Genomic DNA, 21040 nt, shown 5'->3' with positions numbered 1-21040 from the left:
TAGTAAACTGCACCCACATACCTGTATTGAATAAAAAATACATTATTTTACATCTAAAATTGGCTATTTACCTCCCAAACTAAAATTACCCAAATACATTTTTGTATTAAAAAAAATAATAAAAAAAATTACAATTAAAAAAAAAAAAACTACATAAATAGTTACCTAAGGGTCTGAACTTTTTAAATATACATGTCAAGAGAGTATCTTATTACATTTTTTAAAATTATAAGCTTGTAAATAGTGATCGACGCAAATTGAAAAAATGCACCTTTATTTCTAAATAAAATATCGGCGCCATAAATTGTGATAGGGACGTAATTTAAATGGTGTAATAAGCGGGACAAATGGGCACATAAAATGCATGGGTTTTAATTACTGTAGCATGTATTAATTTTAAACTATAATGGCTAAAAACTGAGAAATAATGTTTTTTTTTCCATTTCTATCTTAATCTTCCTGTTAAAATGTATTTACAGTAAAGTGGCTCTTAGCAAAATGTACTACCTAAAGAAAGCCTAATTAGTGGCGGAAAAAACGAGATATAGATCAATTAATTTTGATAAGTAGCGATAAAGTTATTAGCGAATGAATGGGAGGTGAACATTGCTTGGATGCATAAGATTTTCGAAGCTGTAGGCTGAAGTGGTTAAAGGGAGATAAATATGGCAGCCTCAATATTATTCTCACCTCGGGTTCCCTTTAAAAGTGCAACGCAAAGACAGAGGGCCCAAGTTTTGGTGACCCTTTTCCCAGAAAATTCACATAATTGTGCAGGTTTTCTCAAGAAAATACACGTAATGTGAGCAGATTTTAACAAAAAACGTCCAATGACCCCAATATGCACAATCGTTATCAGATATGACCCCAATATGCACAATCGGTAGCAGATATGACCCCAATATGCACAATCGGTAGCAGATATGGCCCCAATATGCACAATCGGTAGCAGATATGGCCCCAATATGCACAATCGGTAGCAGATATGGCCCCAATATGCACAATCGGTAGCAGATATGGCCCCAATATGCACAATCGGTAGCAGATATGGCCCCAATATGCACAATCGGTAGCAGATATGGCCCCAATATGCACAATCGGTAGCAGATATGGCCCCAATATGCACAATCGGTAGCAGATATGGCCCCAATATGCACAATCGGCAGCAGATATGGCCCCAATATGCACAATCGGTAGCAGATATGGCCCCAATATGCACAATCGGTAGCAGATATGGCCCCAATATGCACAATCGGTAGCAGATATGGCCCCAATATGCACAATCGGTAGCAGATATGGTCCCAATATGCACAATCGGTAGCAGATATGGTCCCAATATGCACAATCGGTAGCAGATATGGTCCCAATATGCACAATCGGTAGCAGATATGGTCCCAATATGCACAATCGTTATCAGATATGGCCCCAATATGCACAATCGTTATCAGATATGGCCCCAATATGCACAATCGGTAGCAGATATGACCCCAATATGCACAATCGGTAGCAGATATGACCCCAATATGCACAATCGGTAGCAGATATGACCCCAATATGCACAATCGTTATCAGATATGACCCCAATATGCACAATCGGTAGCAGATATGACCCCAATATGCACAATCGGTAGCAGATATGACCCCAATATGCACAATCGGTAGCAGATATGACCCCAATATGCACAATCGGTAGCAGATATGACCCCAATATGCACAATCGGTAGCAGATATGACTCCAATATGCACAATCCGTAGCAGATATGACCCCAATATGCACAATCCGTAGCAGATATGACCCCAATATGCACAATCCGTAGCAGATATGACCCCAATATGCACAATCGGTAGCAGAAATGACCCCAATATGCACAATCGGTAGCAGAAATGACCCCAATATGCACAATCGGTAGCAGAAATGACCCCAATATGCACAATCGGTAGCAGAAATGACCCCAATATGCACAATCGGTAGCAGAAATGACCCCAATATGCACAATCGGTAGCAGAAATGACCCCAATATGCACAATCGGTAGCAGAAATGACCCCAATATGCACAATTCGTAGCAGATATGACCCCAATATGCACAATCCGTAGCAGATATGACCCCAATATGCACAATCCGTAGCAGATATGACCCCAATATGCACAATCCGTAGCAGATATGACCCCAATATGCACAATCCGTAGCAGATATGACCCCAATATGCACAATCCGTAGCAGATATGACCCCAATATGCACAATCAGCATCACCTGAAAAAGAAAAGAAAAACCCATTTACTCACCTACAGCCAGAAGACCTTCTTTCCCGACCTCCTGTCCCGAGTCCCGACCTCATTGTGGCGCGCAGCGCCCGCGCGCCCACGATCCTCTTCCTTCCCGACGTCACGACGAGACTTCCTGCCTGCATGCAGAGAGCAGGGCTACGGGAAAATGGCCGCCCGAAGCCATGCACTGCAGACTCGAAGTCTGCAGAACAGGGCTCCGGGCGGCCATCTTACCGTAGCCCTGCTCTGCTGCTTCGGGCTGCCGCTGTGAACTGACTTGGCGTCTTTTAGACGCCTGAAGTCAGTTCACTCCAGGGGGTGCTTTGGGGGTGCTTGGACAATTCTAGGGGGTGCTCGAGCACCCCCTTGCACCCCCCTGGCGTTGCCCCTGTTGGGGGCCTCACGTTTGCTGAATTTGTCATGTTGGGGGCCTCATAATTGCTGAATTTGTCTTGTTGGGGGCTGTAATGATCCGCTCAACTGTCTGCACAGACAGACAGCTGTTTGACCATTCCTTAAAGAGGAGCTGTTAGGTATAAGGTCTCAGAGAAAATAAACACATATATCAGTAGCTAAAGATTGGCTGTACTTACATTACATATGCATTTCACTGTCCACGTTTGGATTTCACAGAATTTGTATATAGTATATGCAGAGATAGATGCTCCTGACAGCTCATGGCAGGCTCCATGTTTTTCTGTCAAATGTGTCGTCATGTCCTGCCTGCTTCCTGATCACAGATAAGCTCCTACTTGAACAACACAGTGTGCAGTGAATATTAATGAGCCATGTGGCTAGGAACAATAGCTGACTCCTGCAGTGTACTCTGCCCCGGAGATTTACGCTGGACTGATTAGAAGCTCCTGTACCGTCTCATTAGCAGCCGAGGGGAGGGCCCCAGAATGCTTTGCAGTTTAGTATGCGGCTTGCGTCCTTATGGTTCTAAAACAGCCTTTCTGATAAGCACACATCAAAGGTAACTGAGATTTTTATCTTCACTAATTGCTTTATGGCTTCCTTCTAAACTGTTTAACACAGGAGAACAGAGGTTTAAATTAGCTTCTGCAGCCTGACAGTTACTCTTTAAGTCTGAGGGCTGCAGGTCTCTGGAAAAGAGACCTGTCTTTGCTTTGCAAGTTTCAGACCTGCTCTGCTGCTGAGGAATTTGCATATATTTGTTATGCAGATTGCCTAGCTGCCTCCTTTGAAGGCTGGCAATATAAATACCATGTTCTCTCAGAATCCTTTGCTGGTAATCTTAATGGTTTGTTACTGCTAAACACTCCTAGAGTGTCAGCCTTGCCTGTTTGTTAAAGATTATCTTAGAGTAATTCTTGGAACTGTAGTAGGCATTCCCTCTAGTGCAGTCGGATTGTATTATCTGTTTTGCCTGTACAGTCTTGTGTCTTGATTGCCTTGTCGCCAGCGGTGGTCAACAGGGAATCGTTCTGTCTGTCTGGGAGTGTAGGCCAGAGCTGCGGTTGCTGCTGGCTGCTCTATCTGTCTGGATCGCACTTGCCCTAGTGGTAGTGGCAGTGCCTCCTTCTGTATCTCAGCCTTTGGGGTGTTAACCAGAGCAGCGGTTGCTACTGGTAGCCCCTTCTGTTTATCTGTCTGGATCGCACTTGCCCTAGTGGTAGTGGCAGTGCCTCCTTCTGTATCTCTGCCTTAGGGGTGCTAGCCAGAGCAGCGGTTGCTACTGGCAGCCCCACCTGTCTGTCTGTCTGTCACGAACTCTTGCTGTAGGCTCGGTGAGGTAACCATTTAGCAAGCGTTCGCGTTCTCTATTTCGTGTTTGTGTGCCATTGGTCAGTTAGGGTGGCACGCTTATCACTGGGCGCCTAACGCGCGGTGATCGTGCAGAAACGCGTTCGCTGTTGCGAATGTGTGCGGTGTTCGCGTTTAGATAGCGTTTGTTATTTTCCTTATCATCTCATTGTTGTTTGCTGTGCCTTTGCTACTCTCTTGCTCTGTTCTGTTCAGCCTTGTGTCACTTCTGGCAATCGCCTCTCTCCTGCGATTCCGTTCCCGCTTTGTTTCTGCGGATGTGTGTTCACCGTCGCTGGGTGGCGACTAGATTGGGGAACACACATTTAGTCTGTCTCTGTGTTCTCTCTTAGAGGGCTATCATGCCCTACTTTGCCTTATCTGTACAATTCCCATCTGGCATCTGTGGCCGTGCAGAGGCTGTGCTCATCTGCACTCCACAGCTCCATCTGCTGGTGGGAATGGCCCTCTACTGGTGCATTGCACCTAACCTGGGTTCTCCAAATTACACGTTTGTGGAGGATTTCCGCCGCGTCAGCACACGTCTGGTGCGCTGACCACGGAAACGATTCCGCAAACGTTACAGGATCCTCATGATTGGTTGGGGGCCTCATGATTGCTGAATTTGTCTTGTTGGGGCCTCACGATTGCTGAATTTGTCATGTTGAGGGCCTCATGATTGCTGAATTTGTCTTGATAGGGGCCTCATGATTGCTGAATTTGTCTTGTTGGGGGTCACATGATTGCTAACTGCGAGACTATGGGAAAAGCTGAATCATCATCATATGAGACAATAGCATTAAAACTACCGTACTTTTTTAGCTTTTTAAAACAGAAAATAAAACTGGGAGGTTCTAAAAAAAATGAATACATTTTTTCAGGAGTAGGATGGATGAAATTGTTTATCTTCACAGTTTATTTTCAACTTGGATTTTCCATAATGTTCATGTATGAGTTAAAACGTTTGTACAGTATTTAGTTTAAATTGCTGTTGCCACTTTGCGATAGATAAGTGACTTTTGGGTTGCAGTTTGGGCACTCAGCCTCCAAAAGGTTCGCCCCCACTGTCCTAATCTAATGCCCACATTGCTAAGTTCATGGAAATTTGTCTCCACCCGTGACCACACCCACATTCTGGTCCATGGCCATACCCATTTTTTGGTGCGGCGCGCCGCACAATGTAACCCTGATATTTTTCGGCGCGCTAGCTGCAGTGTGCTGATCTCTGCTGCCTACAGTATGTACAGTATAAGCTGTTCTCTAGTGCCTGCACTGTGTGCTGATCTACCTCCAGTGTGTACAGCAGGTATCCCCAAACTTTTTTGGTCAAGGGCCGGGTCAACATACTTCAGACTGCTGGGGGGCCGGAACATATGTTGAAAAACTTTACATTGAATCTAGGTATTGATTCCCCTCAATCATGCCCGGAGGAGAACTCCCAGCAGCAGTCATTCAGTCATGTGGGGCCCGAAGAACATCACACCAGACAGTGAAGCATACCCAGGTGACAACCTGCCATCCAGTAGGACAGCAGTGTCACCTGATGCAGAATTTGAAGCCAGCGAATGACTGCTCGCTGGCTTCGACAGTATGTGGATGGGTGATGCCAGCACTGCTATTCTATATGTGTGCCGCCGTTATTTAAAGGAGCAGTGGGCCACATCTATAAGTTTTACATTTTGTGTTTGGGGGCCAGTAAAAATCCCTCGGGGGGCCACATTCGGCCCCCGGGCCTTAGTTTGAGGACCACTGGTGTACAGTATAAGGTGTTACTTTGTGCCGTTTTGCTGATTTTAAACCAGCTGTATTGTATGCTGATCCCTGCTACTTTCAGTATGTACAGTATTAGCTGTAAAGCCTGGTACACACATACAATTTTGATTAGCCAATTTTAGCTCTATCAAATGCATTGTCTGTTGGCCCACTTACAGGGGGCTCCATCCAATATTTTGATGGGCAGGCCCGTTATGTGTAGCTTACACCGCTGCTCAGTTCATGTACATTTGGCGCCACCCATGGCCACGCCCACTCACTGTATGGCCACGCCCATTTTTGCCACCCCCGCCTTGTGCCCACAGGTGCCCCCAATCTCCAAGGACCCTAGGAACGCCTCTGTCAGATACTAGGAGCTCTAGAGTCTGATTCATTCTCAGGCACTAGGGGAAGAAGCCCAGAAGAGAAGATATCTACAGAATCTGGAGACGAAGCGGCCAAAGGTGAGTACTTCCACCCACTGCCTGACTCGGCCTAGGAGTCATCCAGGGCACCCCAGAATAAATCCGTGGCACGTGCCATTGATTTTTTGGGCTAGCAATGCCTCTGTTGGTGTGGTGTGATTGTGCTTTTATAAGTGATCCCACTCTCCACTGGCTTTGACAGGTAACATTTTCAAACTGCTGCCACTCTTACAGCTTTAAAGTATGGCAATCTTCTTTGGTTATGGCAATTGTTAGACTGTCAGGCTAACTTGCTGTGCATCACAGAATGTAGGACTGCATGGTGTACATGTAAAAAAGGCTACAGTACTAGAGGAGAAAAAACACAAAGACAACGGGAGCCCAAATGGTGCAGTATGTCTCAATAAATAGGTGTTCAAAAAAACTTCTGAAAAAGGGGTACTCACAAAGGTGGGTTGCACACGGGGCAACCGACCGCTTCAAGCAAGTGGAGTGTTTAAACCTGACTCCACTCAGGTATACCAGCAATCCTGGGTCTGGTCGCTCTCTTAGTAAAAAGATCCTGCGTACCTTGATTACCACAGGTGGTGGGATCCCACCTTGGTTCAGGTGCGTAAGGTTCCCCACCCAGGCAAGTGGGGGGAATATAGCAGAGAAGTGGTAAAGAGGCGCCCAATTTCTATAAAATACTCTAAAATCAATAAAATAACAAAAATGAGGTGGCTTACCTCACAGACGACAACGAAATGAGCAGCAGCTGGACTCCTACGTTTAGTCCGTGCTGAAGCTGCTGTTGTCAATTTTCTCAACTTTATATACATTTCATAAATCAGCCTATCTATGGCATTTCCCTGGATGTCTATTGATTTGAAACCCTCTGTGAATCATGTAGGTCAGGTGTCATAAGTGAATGCTTTCCGAAAAATAACTTGCTACAACTGTAACCTCTTTTCTTGCTACCCCAAGGCACAGACATTGGAAGGTTTTTAGTTACTGATAAATATATAACAGCAGGGAAAGCAATCTAGCATCCAGAGGCTTCTCAGGTGTAACAAGTCTTTCCTCATAACTGAAATTCCTCAGCTGTTACATGAAATCATGAACTGGCAAGTTCATCTGCGCTATTTATGAGACTGAAGAACCTACTGTACTTGCTAGCTATCTAAACTATGCCTATTCCATGCCTATACCACAGCGTATACCTGCTTCAGTCATTTTTCAAAATTCAATGTATACCAAATCTGCAACTTGAACCCCAGTTCTGGGATTTTTTTTTAAATATAGTCGTGGGAAAGGTAGAAACAGGTTAGAAAGTCTTTTTAGTTTTTGTTCAGTGTCAATATCTGTTAGATTTTCCCCTCACTTCCTGTTTAGACAGGAAGTTAGTTCATCTGTGGAAAAGTGATAGATATATAAAAACATTGTTTGCTAGTGTGTGGAACGGTTAGGCTGGTTTCACAGTGGGACGTTACAGGCGCACGTTAGGGCAGTCTGTAACGCACCCCACCGCACAGCAATGAAAAATCAATGGGCTGTTCACAGTGCCCACGTTGCGTTACATAGTAACGCTGAACCACCAGACAACGTACTGCATGCAGTACTTTCTAAGCGGCAGAGCCGCGTTAGACTGCTTGCACATGCTCAGTAACGTTGGGGAGGAGCGGAGAGCGGCCAGGCACATGGCTAATTAATATTCACTGCACTCAGTGACGTGCAGTGTTTACTTCCTGGAGCGGCCACTCTGTGCAGCGATTGGCCGGCGGGACAACGTGATGCCGCATGCGCACAAGAGTACGCATCACGGACGCCAGAGTGAGCTGCACAACGCGGCTCACTCTGACGTCCACCTTAGAGAGCACCAGGCGTTGCGTTAGGGGCACGTTATGCGACCATAACGTCCCCTAAAACGCAACGTCCTGGTGTGAAACTAGCCTAAAAGAGGCCATACATCATAAGCCATCCGATTTGATGGTTATAATGATGAAAATCGATGCCGCCAAGTGCATGCCCGACCAACAATGCAACCAATTTCAAATATTAGTCGAATTAATCAGTCGGACATGCTGCCAGGTGTAGGGCCGACTTGCTCAATCGGGTGCATGGCGAGCGATATGGGGAGAAGCGGCGAAACCCTCAATGCTGTCCGCCCTAATGTACACCTGAGGCCCGGTGTACTCTATACATTACCTGTCCACGGCCTCGTTTGCTCCGAGTTCCCTCCACTGTCCGTACACGCACGCCACGTGGTTGCCTAGTAACGTGGGTGCATGTTTGACATCTGATGTATGGACAGCGGTGGGAGCCCAGAGCAAGCGAGACCACGGACAGGTAATGTATATCTGGTAATGTATAGTGCACTGTGCACATTAAACATCCGTCAGGTCGGATAAAATAGATCAGGAATAAGCCTGAGGTGTGTGGGCAGCCTACAGATCCCTCTCAGATTCGATTAGAGATTTGTCTCTTGGTCAAATTTGACCATCAAAGCTAGATGTATGGATTATCCCCTACGTTTTTATTGCCTTCTCAGCACTGCATAGAGGTCTCAGGGACAGGAATGTGCAGAAATTCCTACAGTGGGGACACAGACAGCACTATAATCCTCTCCCTCCCCCAGCTTCAAAATAAATGTCCAACTTCAACCTTTCACATTACCTAATTTACCATAGTTTTATATTCATAGAACTGTTATTTCCTGCTGGTCACTTGTAATCCTTGAGGAACTGTGATTTCTCTATGCTTCTCCTCTCTGTGCAACAAATAGTACTATACTTGTACTACACCACCTAAAAGGAAGTAGACGCTATATGACTAGGGGCGGGGCCACCGAGGTACAGTTACCAGAAAAGACAAGATCCTCACCTTCAGGGGCTGGCCCCTCAGTCAACAAGCCTCTAATCATGGCTATTTCTTCACTGAGCCTGTCATCATTGGTCGACTAGGTCACATGACATATTCAACATCATGTGACACTGAACAACCCATAAGAGGCTGGCACTGGAAGTGTAAGCCACAGCTGCTGTAGGAGCTTGTTCAAAAAAGCTATCTTCAATCACAAGAAGAGACTGGAGATGATGTTTCTTTCGGTGAAGCATTGTAATGAACAGATCCCAAATAAGGTATACAGCACCAGTCTGTTTCAGCTTTATAAATTACCCCTTTGTAAATATAAAATTACTGTCTATCCCACCACAAACAGAAACCTGCATGTCTAATGTCATGTAAACAAACTAAGTGTAATTGTTAAGCTTGGGGGTGTAATCTCCACAGTCAGCATACAACACATAAGCTGACGTGAAGGAGGTACACACACCAGCACAAGGGATCAGGATATCCCCAGTTTAGTGGAGGAGAGGACTGACTCCAATAGGAGATTGTGGTGCACAGAGCCGGTGCAGATCTGAACAGCCACAAACACTTTCGTAATAACGTCTCAGCGCAAGGTAGCGCTGAGCGCATAAACCAGGACTGAGGAGATCAGGACAGGTAGACAGAATGAACGCTTGCTAGCTAGCGATTACTTAGCGACAGCAAGCGTCCAAAACCAGACAGACTGGAATGAGGCAGCCAATGCGTTGCGGCGATGGCGTGCCTCACAAAGACAGGACAGGAGAGACAGGAAATAGCAGGATCGAGATAGATGAACGTAACACAGATAAATATACAATAAGTATGTTTTCCTAGCGTATTACAATTACAGCTATCAATGAAACTATTCGTAACGTCTGACTAACATATGTATATATTGGCAATGAACCGATATATGACATAAGCAGGAACTCTGACTAAGACTGAAGTAATACAGGGAACAGGACTCAGAAGGATTCGCTATCTCTTCGCAGAGATGAACGCAATCCACAAACAGGACCAGGAACAGGATTCAGAAGGATTCGTTATCTCTTCGCAGAGATGAACGCAATCCACAAACAGGACCAGGAACAGGATAACTAGCTCAGCACGGGTGTTCACGATACGCGCAAACTACCAAAACGTGCTGGAAAACTGACTAGCTGAACACAGGAAATAAACAGTTCGTGTACGTATATATCAGCGACACTGATATATTAACGTAACACGAATACAAGGAAAATAACAAAATGCGCGAGTATGCGTATATATTGGCGATGAACCAATATATGACACAAGACAAGCAAGTAGCAACTTCTAGAACAAGAGCAGAACTAGGAGGACTCGCTGACCCCTTCGCAGGAGTCAGCGCAGTCCACACGGACCAGGAACGAGGTGGGGCACGAGCAGAGTAACAGATAGAGTCTGAAACTATGATAGCCCATGAGGCATTGCAGGAAGCAGTTCTTTATACTGAGGTCATCCAATGTTAGCAGACCTGCAGATTCCCACACAAGTGAATGGTAATTAATCACAGGCTGATAGCAGGAAAAGGCAGACAATGATATGCAGCCTGCAGGAAAGGGACCGCCCCTCCACTGCAGCAGACAATGTTTGTTTACACAAAAGCATATTAAACTGTCATAAACTTCAGAGCGACTGCAGATGGAATCAGCAACTAGTTTAAGTGCAAACCAAACTATGCAAGCAAATGCATGTAATGACATTAGAACTGCTTGGTTTGCAATACCAGTGCAGTCAGCAGTAAACGCTGCAGAAGCGATCATAACAGTAATACTGGGCAAAAATTAACTTTTATGTATTTGTAGTAGTACTCAAACCTAAACCACAGATACCTGTCCCTGTTAGGCCTCACTTCTACTATTACAACTGCGTTTTAGGCAATGCGATCTACAGGGACATCAGAAAGTGCCCAGATTGCTTTTTCTGTTGTTTCCATTCATGCTTTGTGATTCACTGCAGAATTGCAACACATGGTTACATCCATTACTGTACAGTTGTGGTGCAATTCCATTCATTACAAATGAATTGGATCGCAACAGCATTGGGGAAGATCGTAGAGCATGCAGCACCACTTGGATTGCCCGCAATGCATACAAGGAAACACCTTAAAGTGAAAATTAATAGGCAGTGTTTACAAATTGTGTTCTACCGATGATGATAATGGTAGAGGTGTGGGAGCAATGTTTACATGATAGAAAATCATTCTAAGCTAAATCTTTTCTTCTGACTGCATTGTGACTGTACACTGTTGCTGCCAAGTTTGTTGCTGGGTCCTTTTTCCTCATAGTGTCTCCAATTTGTGCTACCTTATAGTGTTCCACCTCACCATAGTGCCCTCCCATTCTTTCTCCTCATAGGGCCAACTCGCCATAGTTTTTCCTCTTGATGCATATGTGCTTGCACAGACTAGCCACAACTGGCTGAACTTACGGGACCCGTTAATGAAGATGGAGAAGACTGAGGACGGCGGTGTGGGAGCGATCTGTGCATATGGGGCTGGAGCACGCCCCAGGTATGTATAAGGGCCTGTTTCCACTACACGCAGATTGGATGCAGATTGGATGCAGAAAAACTGACTCCAATGAATGCCTATAGGAAAATCTGCATCAGAAAAATCACGTTTAGTGGAAACAGGCCCGTTTCTAGAGGCCGTGCGGTCGGCCTGATCGCTATTGGGAGGTGGGCGCTGTAATGGAGGGGGGAGCCGCAGCCGCGGGGAGGGCAGCCCCACCTCTCCCTCCTTTCCTCTCCCCGGGCCGCCCTCCGTGCTTCCCCCTCCGAGTGCAGAGTGATTGCAGCAGGGAAGCTCTGTAAATAGCTACTCACCTCCCTGGTTCCAATCGCCGATCACTCACTAGCCGCTGGTCTCCTCTCTGCATAGCCGGGTATACACACGCTGCTTCCTGTTTAGCATGTGTATACGCGTCTATGCAGAGCAGGAGACCGGTGGCAAGTGAGTGATCGGCGATTGGAACCAGGGAGGTGAGTTACTTTTTACAGCGCTTCCCTGCTGCAATCACTCTGCATCTGAGGGGGGAGCACGGAGGGCGGCCTGGGGAAAGGAAGGGAGGGAGAGGTCGGCTGCCCTCCCCGCGGCTGCGGCTCCCCCCTCCATTATGGGGGATGAGGGGACCTACCTACCTACTTACCTACCCTATACTGTGGGGCAGCTACCAAATCTAACCTATATTGGGGGTCAGCTACCTAATCTAACCTGTACTGGGGGGCAGCTACCTATCTAACCTATACTGGCAGGCACCTACCTAATCTAACCTATACTGGGGGGCAGCTACCAATCTAACCTATACTGGGGGGCAGCTACCAATCTAACCTATACTGGGGGGCAGCTACCTAGCTAACCTATACTGGGGGCACCTACTTATCTAACCTGTATTGGGGGCACCTACCTACCTACCTAGCCTATACTGGTGGCAACTATACTGGCTACCTATATTAGAGGCACCTACCTAACTAACCTATACTGAGGGCACCTACCTATCTAACCTATGCTGGGAGCAACTATTCTGGCTACCTATATTAGAGGCACCCACCTAGCTAACCTGTACTGGGGACACCTACCTATCTAACTTATACCGGGGGCGCCTCCCTATCTAACCTATACTGTGGGCAACTATACTGGCTACCTATACTGGAGGCACCTACCTGGCTAACCTATACTGGGGGCAACTATACTGGGGCACCTATGCCTGGCTACCTATACTGGGGGAACTATAGCTGGCTACCTAAACTGGGGTACCTATTCCTGGCTACATATACTGGGGGGACCTATATTGAGTGCAACTAGACCTGGCTAGCCTATACTGTGGGCACCTATACCTGGCTTCGCGGGGGGGCGCAATTTTTACAACCTCGCCCTGGGTGCATTTTAGCCTAGAAACTGCCCTGACAGGCCCATAGGCATTCATTGGGGCAGGGGCTAGCAATAGGGTTAGCAGAGGTTGCGACCGCATCGGGGCCCTTAGGCCAGTGGGGCCCCGAAGGGCCCTCCCTCAACTACAGTATTAAGTCTCTATTGGTTTGAATTGTGGTAATCATTAACAAACTGTTTCCCATCCCCTTCTTGCACCTCTGACACTGTAGTTGCCATTGGCAGGTTTTGGTGCGTGGTATCAATTGTTATGTATAGAGTGCTGGGGGGGCCCCATTGTAAAACTTGCATCGGGGCCCACAGCTCCATAGCTATGCCACTGCATTGGAGTCAGTTTTTCTGCATCCATTCTGCATCCAATCTGCGTGTAGTGGAAACAGGCCCTAACACCTTTAAGTTTCGTCGTCTCTGGTACACTTGAACCAGTACGCTATCCAGCGACTGCAAGTGTGACCCCTGCCTAACTCCTGACATCTGTTCCTGTATGAAAGAAGTTGTACCCACCACAGCACACACTGGTCCTTGACTCTAGACACAGTTCACCAGCGACAGACTCTCGCAGGTTCACCACTCCTGCGAATTTATAGAAAGTGTTCTCCCCAGAAATTTTTTCCAGCTGGGTGTCATGAAATAGTAGCCGAGTGGCATGAAAACGTAGCATGGTGGGATGAGATGAGAGAATGCAGGGCTGGTGCTTCTATGCACAACTCTGCTTACAGCATAGGAGGAGGTGAGCCGATGACAGCCGGGTGCTCACCAAAACTAGCCGGGTGGAGCACCCGGCTAAAAGAGCCTGGGGAGAACACTGATAGAGCAAGCAAACAGACCAATGGTTTCGCAATAAGTTTGTTTTGAAGCAAGCAACAAGCTACACTACATGTTTCAGACATAGCCCTTCATCCAGAGGTTGTGCACCTCTCTGCTTGCTTCAAAACAAGCAACAAGCTACACTACATGTTTCAGACATAGCCCTTCTTCCTGAGGTTGTGTACCTCTCTGCTTGCTTCAATACAAGCAACAAGCTACACTACATGTTTCAGACATAGCCCTTCTTCCTGAGGTTGTGTACCTCTCTGCTTGCTTCAATACAAGCAACAAGATACACTACATGTTTCAGGCAGAGGAAGGGCTACACCTGAAATATGTTTTATACCTCTCTGCTTGCTTCAACACAAGCTCACTGCTAAATAAGCCATTGACGTGTTGTCTCCAAGTCTGTTCGCAAGTTCTGTTCCTGACCTTTTTGTGATCCTGCTTTTGTCTTGTTTTACTTGGTTGTCTATATACATTCCTTATATCTTCCAATGTATTTAGTTAGATAGTTTAGCATTTTGGTTTGCTAGCCATTTTCTGGGACTAATTCACTGTGAAGGCATTGTTGTTCATCTTGTCTTTATTTGTTCGTTATTTATATTGGACATTTTTATTAGTCACTGTTTGTCTCATATCTGTGTCTCCCCTTCTTTATGCCCTCCCTTAGTGTCCTCTTATATAGTGTTTCCTGGCATAGTAGCTGCTCAGTGTTCCCCCTTGTGGTGCCATCCTCATCATAGTTCCTTTTCATAGAGTTCTCCCTCATTATGTCCTTCATATTGTGCCCCTACAATAGTTTTTCCTCTTCCAGCACCCTCATATGTATTCCAGCACCTTCATAGTGTGCCCCAAAACACAAGTGCTGCCTCATTGCTTACATTATGTTTCCTAGAAAGTTCAGTAACTCTGCAGGGAACTGGAGATGTCAGTAGGAAGCTTCAGCCCTCATCAGTACCCACCTCCAGGCCATCACATGGGTGATGTCACATTAAGGTATTGGCCCGGTTATGGATATAAGGGCACAACTTTCAGCTGAAGAAGCCCATGGATAAGTAAGCAGCTATGCAGCGGCTCCACTTCTCTGCTGGGTTCCTCTGCTTTAGACCATTAGCGTGCAGCAGCAGCAGTGATATAGGGGGAGAGGACACCAGAAATGGGTGTTTGAACACCCTGTCCTTTTATGGTAATAATAATCCAAACATTTGTATAGCGCTTTTCTCTTGTCGGACTCAAAGCGCTCAAGAGCTGCAGCTAATAAGGACTCGTTCAAGAGGCCACCCTGCAGTGTTATGGAGTCTTGCCTTGAACTCCTTACTGAATAGGTACTGACCCTAGCCAGGATTTGAACCCTGGTCTCCCCTGTCATAACCAGTACACTATCCAGCCACTACGTACACAATATGGCCTGCTGTATCTGTAAGGAAAGTCACATGATAAGCTACTGGGAACACTGAGGGAGAGTTGTGACTATTATTCATGCCGGTTTTACGCTTGAAATTTGCAATGCATCAGGCTTCATATGACTCTGGGACACTGTGTGGAGACGGGGTCATATGCATAGCCCTGCCCTCTGCTGGGCATGAAGTACGTCACTGGGTTCCCTGTCGGTCTGTGCAAGTGTGCCGCATCACACCGTGCTGCCATAGTGCACACTGCCTGCATCTCCTATTGACTTGCATTACTGCATAATCCATGTGGTAGGCACGGATCATGCGGTAACGCGCTGCAGACCATGCATCGGAATTACAAAGATTTTGATACTCGAGGCACACTGCGTTACATTGTGTGAACTGTGCATGTCTCCAATGTCTCCATAGACTTGCATGGCCCTTGCGGTGGGGAAGCATACCGCGGTGTGACCTTGTGTGCAAGGGGCCTTAGTAAGCAAAAGCTGGTTGTTTAGTCATTTCAGAAATGACTTAATGAACAGTTTACCTATCTCAGTGTTCTCCACAGGCTTTTTTAGCCGGGTGCTCCACCCAGCTAGTTTTGGCAAGTGCCGGGCTGTCATTGGCTCACCTCCTTCTCATAGCTGTAAGCATAGTTGCTTACAGAAGCACCGGCCCTGCATTCTCTCATCTCGCCCCACCTGGCTACTTTTTTATGCCACATCTGCATATATATGGGCACTGGTTCTGATAAATAAGAATATCTATAGTATGTAGTAAATATACCCTATGTAGTACAGGCCTTGGCTTATTTTGGTTCAGAACGTGACAGGGTTACTTTACGCTGTAGACATTTTACATGCTTCAGCTGAATTCTCGTTGTCATTTGCAGTTTTCTGGATCTTTTGCTTGACTGTCTATTTACAAAATATTGCAGTCTATCGGTTTTTCAAGCCGCATTCCAGTTCTCTGGCTTCACCTTTAAAATTCCCACCTGCGATTATCTGCCTGAGTATTCATCACTATATAAACATACACATTAGCCATAAGCAGTTTATCTGAGCAGTTAAGATTGTCAGAGGCGATCATCCTATTTCATTCTAAAGCTTTTTCCTCAGCTGTATTTTACCCAAGTGCTTGTGGTATGTTTTATCTCACTTTTCACAAATCATTTCTCTCTGTAATTGACACTAAGTAATTTGTAAATGGTGCCTTATCACTTATCTCTGCTCTGATCCCTCCGTGCTTGTGTTAGCAGTGCCTTTAAGTTTGGCAGTATGTTTTCTCTCTGGAGGGAGCCCAGCCAGGCAGGATTGTTAAGGAAAACAGTAGCTATACAAATATTGCTATCTTTATGTGGAAGGAATGTCACCCTTACATTTTTGATACTTTTCCTTTCTTATCTAAGCTAGACTTTCCTGGTTAACTTGATTCCTGTGCTGGTTTAACTGTGACCTTATGTTCCTTTATGTAAATCAGGGGGTGCTTGTATTAACACAAGCTAGAATTATAATTTAGCTTATGTCAGTCACTGTTTATTATTATTATTAATGATTTATATAGCGCCAGCATCTTCCGTGGCGCTGTACGACAGCATACAGGGTATAACAATACAAATTATACAATACAACAGTTAATACAAGACAAGAGTTGATGACAGCTAATGCAGTGAACAGATTAACAGCACTGTTATGCTGGAAATACACGTTACGTTTTTTCCGAAGAATCGTTCAGATAGATGCCTTCGATTATAAAATTCCGAAATGTCCGATTTTCCGCTCGAGTCTGTTCCACTCGATTTCTCATAGAAGTGAATGGAAAAACGATAAGAGAAATGTGCGGAAGATAAGGGAATTGAGCAGAGAGTCGAATGGCTAATAGATTGTGCGGCGAATCAAATGTGAAAAACGTAACGTGTATTCCCAGCATTACACGGTGGTGGTGGTGGGTGGTGATGGGGGGGCAGGGGGGCGGCTGGAAGGTATGCTCACCAATTACACAGTATTGTGAGACAAAAGGGGAAGAGGGCCCTGGCCAAAAGATCTTACAGTCTAAGGCCTGGAACCCACTGGAAAGTGCAAAAAGCTATTGCAATCGCTAGCGACTATGATGACTATAATCCCATTCATTGATCGCTGGGCTAACGAAACGACCAGCGGCGGGAGTGCACATGGGAGCGTGCGCGCCCGCGGGAGCATGTGCAGCCTATCTGGACGAGAATGTTCATCCAGATAGGCTGATGTGGATAGTAAACCACTTTTCCTGGTACTTTGGAGTTTACTATAGTGAGATTATACTGTACCATTATTCATACAAATCATATACCGTATATTCCGGCGTATAAGACGACTGGGTGTATAAGACGACCCCCCAACTTTTCCAGTTAAAATATAGAGTTTGGGATATACTCGCTATATAAGACTACCCCTCTTCCAATGCACTCCAAATAAATAAAAAAAACATCATATACTGGTGCTATGTATGAACAGATACTGGTGTTGTACTGTATGTGGTACCCAGTATATAACAGTATATAGGCGACTGACTGGTTGGATTGGTCAACTCTCCCTCTCCATAAGTGGATTGGCCAGCTCTCCCTGTTTAACAGAGCTGTATTGAAGAATAGATTGTGCTGTGCCCACAAAACACACCGCTTTCACCCTTCTGGCCCACCCTTGTATCCTATTTACCTCCTCCTCTGCCTCTCAGATCTCGCTCATGTGCGCCTGCGCCGCTTCACTACAGTCCACAGCAGCGAGATCTGAGAGACGGTAACAGGATAGGGCGTATCACCTGGCATCAATGACACCCGGCGTATAAGACGACCCCTAACTTTTCAGATGATTTTCAAGGGTTAAAAAGTAGTCTTATACGCCAGAATATACTGTAATTCTTTAGCTTTTGGAGGTCCCTAGATGGGTCCTCTTGTCCTTGAGGTCCAGAGTGATCTCAGCCTTTGCATCCTCCACTGCTATGCCACTGGATACCAACACTAACACCACATAATCTAGTGATGGATATGGAATGAGCTCACACATTTTGTGTGAAAAATAGTGAAAAATGCTTAGTGAGCAGGCTCAAGAGATGTGAATGTGAAAGTTATAAGCAAAAATTCTAAGTGGAATTGTAATATATTGTGTACATATGTTTGTAAAAATGTATTCACAATACATAACAATGTGGAATCTTCGGAATTTGGTGTGAAATTTCCGAATTTCATCAGATTCAGAATGTTTGCAATTCCGAACATCTCAAGTGATGTATGTAGCAGAAAACAGCTCTTCATGGGATGCTTCCATGACATTTCTATGTCTATCTTTATATACCTTTGTAAAGATAGACCATGGCCATGACAGCTGTAGGATTTCCGTATTTACAGATTACTTGTGACTGGATAGTGTACTTAGTACTGGTTAAGGGCACCGCCTTTGACATGGGACACCAGGGTTCGAATCCTGGCCAGGGTGTACCTATTCAGTAAGGAGTTTAAGGCAAAACTCCCTAACACTGCAGGGTGGCTTCTTGAGTGCGTCCCAGTGGCTGCAGCTCTTGAGAGCTTTGATGTGGTTTGGTTTGGGTGTTAAAACACCCTCTAGAAAAATACACAGGAGACAAGAAAGGGGGAGCCCAATGGTGTAGTATGTCAACATAAGTTGGTAAATGTAGAAGTAAAAAACTACTCACAAAGGTAGGTTGCAGAGGGACAACCGACCTCAGGAAGCAGGGGGAGACAATAAACCCGACTCCACCTGGGGGGCGGGGGGGGGGGGGCTGTCGGATCGGGTCACCGGGGACCTGGATGTGGTCGCACTCCTTACGAAAAGAAAGGAGACAGATCTCTACCGTGGTAAGACCACGGATACTCTGTCTCCACCCCTCAGACGGGTGGCATGTGGGGGTATTCGATGCACTATTTAGGTAAAAAGATGAAAGCACAGGCAATGCGTTTCGTGGGTCCAAGCCCGCTTCCTCAGGCCAATAGCAGTGCCAAACTAAATGATAAATTCAGCTTAGGCTTGGACCCGCCAAACGCATTGCCTGTGCTTTCACTAATAAAATCTTTTGTTGTTACAAAGATTTTGTCATTATTGAGGTAAGCTACCTCATTACCTTTTCGCTTTTAAACAGTTTTTAAATTTTTTATTATATACCAGGGCACCTCTTTTACCTAAATAGTTGAGAGCTTTGAGTTCAACAGGAGTAAAGCGCTATACAAATGTTCGGATTATTACTTGTGACCTAGGGGTTGATGCATTAACCGCCTATAATATTGCCAATACTATACCAGTGTAGCATGCGTGACACTATTAGCACGACTCACAGTTCATGATGTAGTAGTGCGTTGCTATGGTAATGCGCCTTACGCTACTTGCATAATGTGAGTGGTGCTATGGTAACTCGTGTTACACTATTTGCGTAATGCACATTACTGTAGCAGCGCTCGCGTGAGTCATATAACATAGGGCTATATTAATAGCGTATTGCACAGTACACTGCTGGCAGTAGTAACAGTAATATTGCCATTCGCTGCCTGAGCAGCAATAATACCAGCGGTTAGTGCATAAACCCCCACATCAGGTGATATGCAGTACATCACATTTTTTTGTCTATCTAGCTGCTATTGTCTGGTATCATTTTGGCTTCTAGGATAACAAAAAGGTCTACAAAAGCTTGCTTAGTCTTAACCTAAACTCCAGCTATTATCATCATAAACAAACTATGCAGAAAAAGCTGAAAATGTGGTGGAAGATAAAAGGAGCATGACATTTTGAAAATGCTTTAAAAATTCCATATGGGAAAAAACAGGGCAAATTCTGTCTTTGCTGGCTTCCTGGAATACGGTGCTATGATGATGAATTGTACAATTCCCTCAGCTATGAAGGAGTCTCTCTGAGCCGTGTGCTTATTCAATGACGAGTCTAAGAAAATAGCAGGGCAAGTTCCCTAATTGAGCTGTTATCCACCCTAAGGTGCATCATTTGTTGGTGAACTCCTCCTCTTTGCATGTGTCTCCTGAACGGATTCACGGATTCACACACTCTAATAATACTGTGAAGGAGGGTGGCATAATAAATATTAATGAACTGCTGTTAATGAACAGGTCTTGCATGTTTTTGCTCAAGGTTTAACTCTTGCTATGTCAGCAGTGGTTACAGCACCGCACCCCCTCCTTTCATGGGATTTTAGGAATTGTTGTTTCCTAGAAATGCCCAGTTGTACTCCACCCCCCCCCCCCCCATACACACACACACACACACACACACACCTGTTTTAATGAGTCATATTACATAGAAATGGTAATTAAAGTAAATGGGATCCGTCACCTAAAAAAAATTCAGATACGTACCTAAGGAGAGGGAAGGCTCTGGGTCCTATATAGCCTCCCCTCTCCACTCCCTGTGCCCTCCGTGCAGCACTTCATTCGCCGTTCAAATCCCCCGCCGCGGAGTACTTCGGAAGTCTTTGGGAGCCAAGTCCTCCTGAAGATGGGTGGCTCCATACTGTGTTTACGCGATAGAGGGCGCTCGCGCATGCGCAGTTTGGAGCGGCCCATCTTTGGGAGCACCCGGCTCCCGAAGACTTCACGAAGCCTCCCTTCGTCCGCGAAGGTAGCAGCATTTGACCGAATTGGTCGAATGCTGCTACGGGGGATCCTGAGTTGGAACAGACACCGGTAGAGGAGAGGGAAGGCTCTATAGGACCCAGAGCCTTAACTCTCCTTAGGTAAGTATCTGACTTTTTTTAAGCCAACAGTTCCCATTGACTTTAAGATTGTACTAAAAAGATTGTATCATTAGTGGGCACCTTAATCAATCCACTGCATTGAGGAATACAACTTGTGATTATAACTAAACCAGTTACGATCG

The 21040-nt window shown here is 45.7% G+C and overlaps 1 protein-coding gene and 1 long non-coding RNA gene across 2 annotated transcripts in view; one reads left to right on the top strand and one right to left on the bottom strand.

The window, feature by feature from the left end:
* The window catches only part of LOC137518343 (uncharacterized), a 60208-nt gene extending 51084 nt beyond the window's left edge, over positions 1 to 9124 (bottom strand). The window contains exon 1 of the long non-coding RNA XR_011020796.1: positions 9075 to 9124. This is a non-coding gene — a long non-coding RNA (uncharacterized lncRNA). The remainder of the gene's footprint in view (positions 1 to 9074) is intronic.
* The window catches only part of SKAP2 (src kinase associated phosphoprotein 2), a 365363-nt gene that overhangs the window by 13469 nt on the left and 330854 nt on the right, over positions 1 to 21040 (top strand). The gene's annotated exons all lie outside the window — the stretch shown is intronic.

Source organism: Hyperolius riggenbachi, chromosome 5, assembly GCF_040937935.1.
Source record: "Hyperolius riggenbachi isolate aHypRig1 chromosome 5, aHypRig1.pri, whole genome shotgun sequence".
NCBI lineage: Eukaryota > Metazoa > Chordata > Amphibia > Anura > Hyperoliidae > Hyperolius > Hyperolius riggenbachi.
Note: the sequence above shows the minus strand (reverse complement) of the source record. Positions and strands in the feature narration are given on the sequence as shown.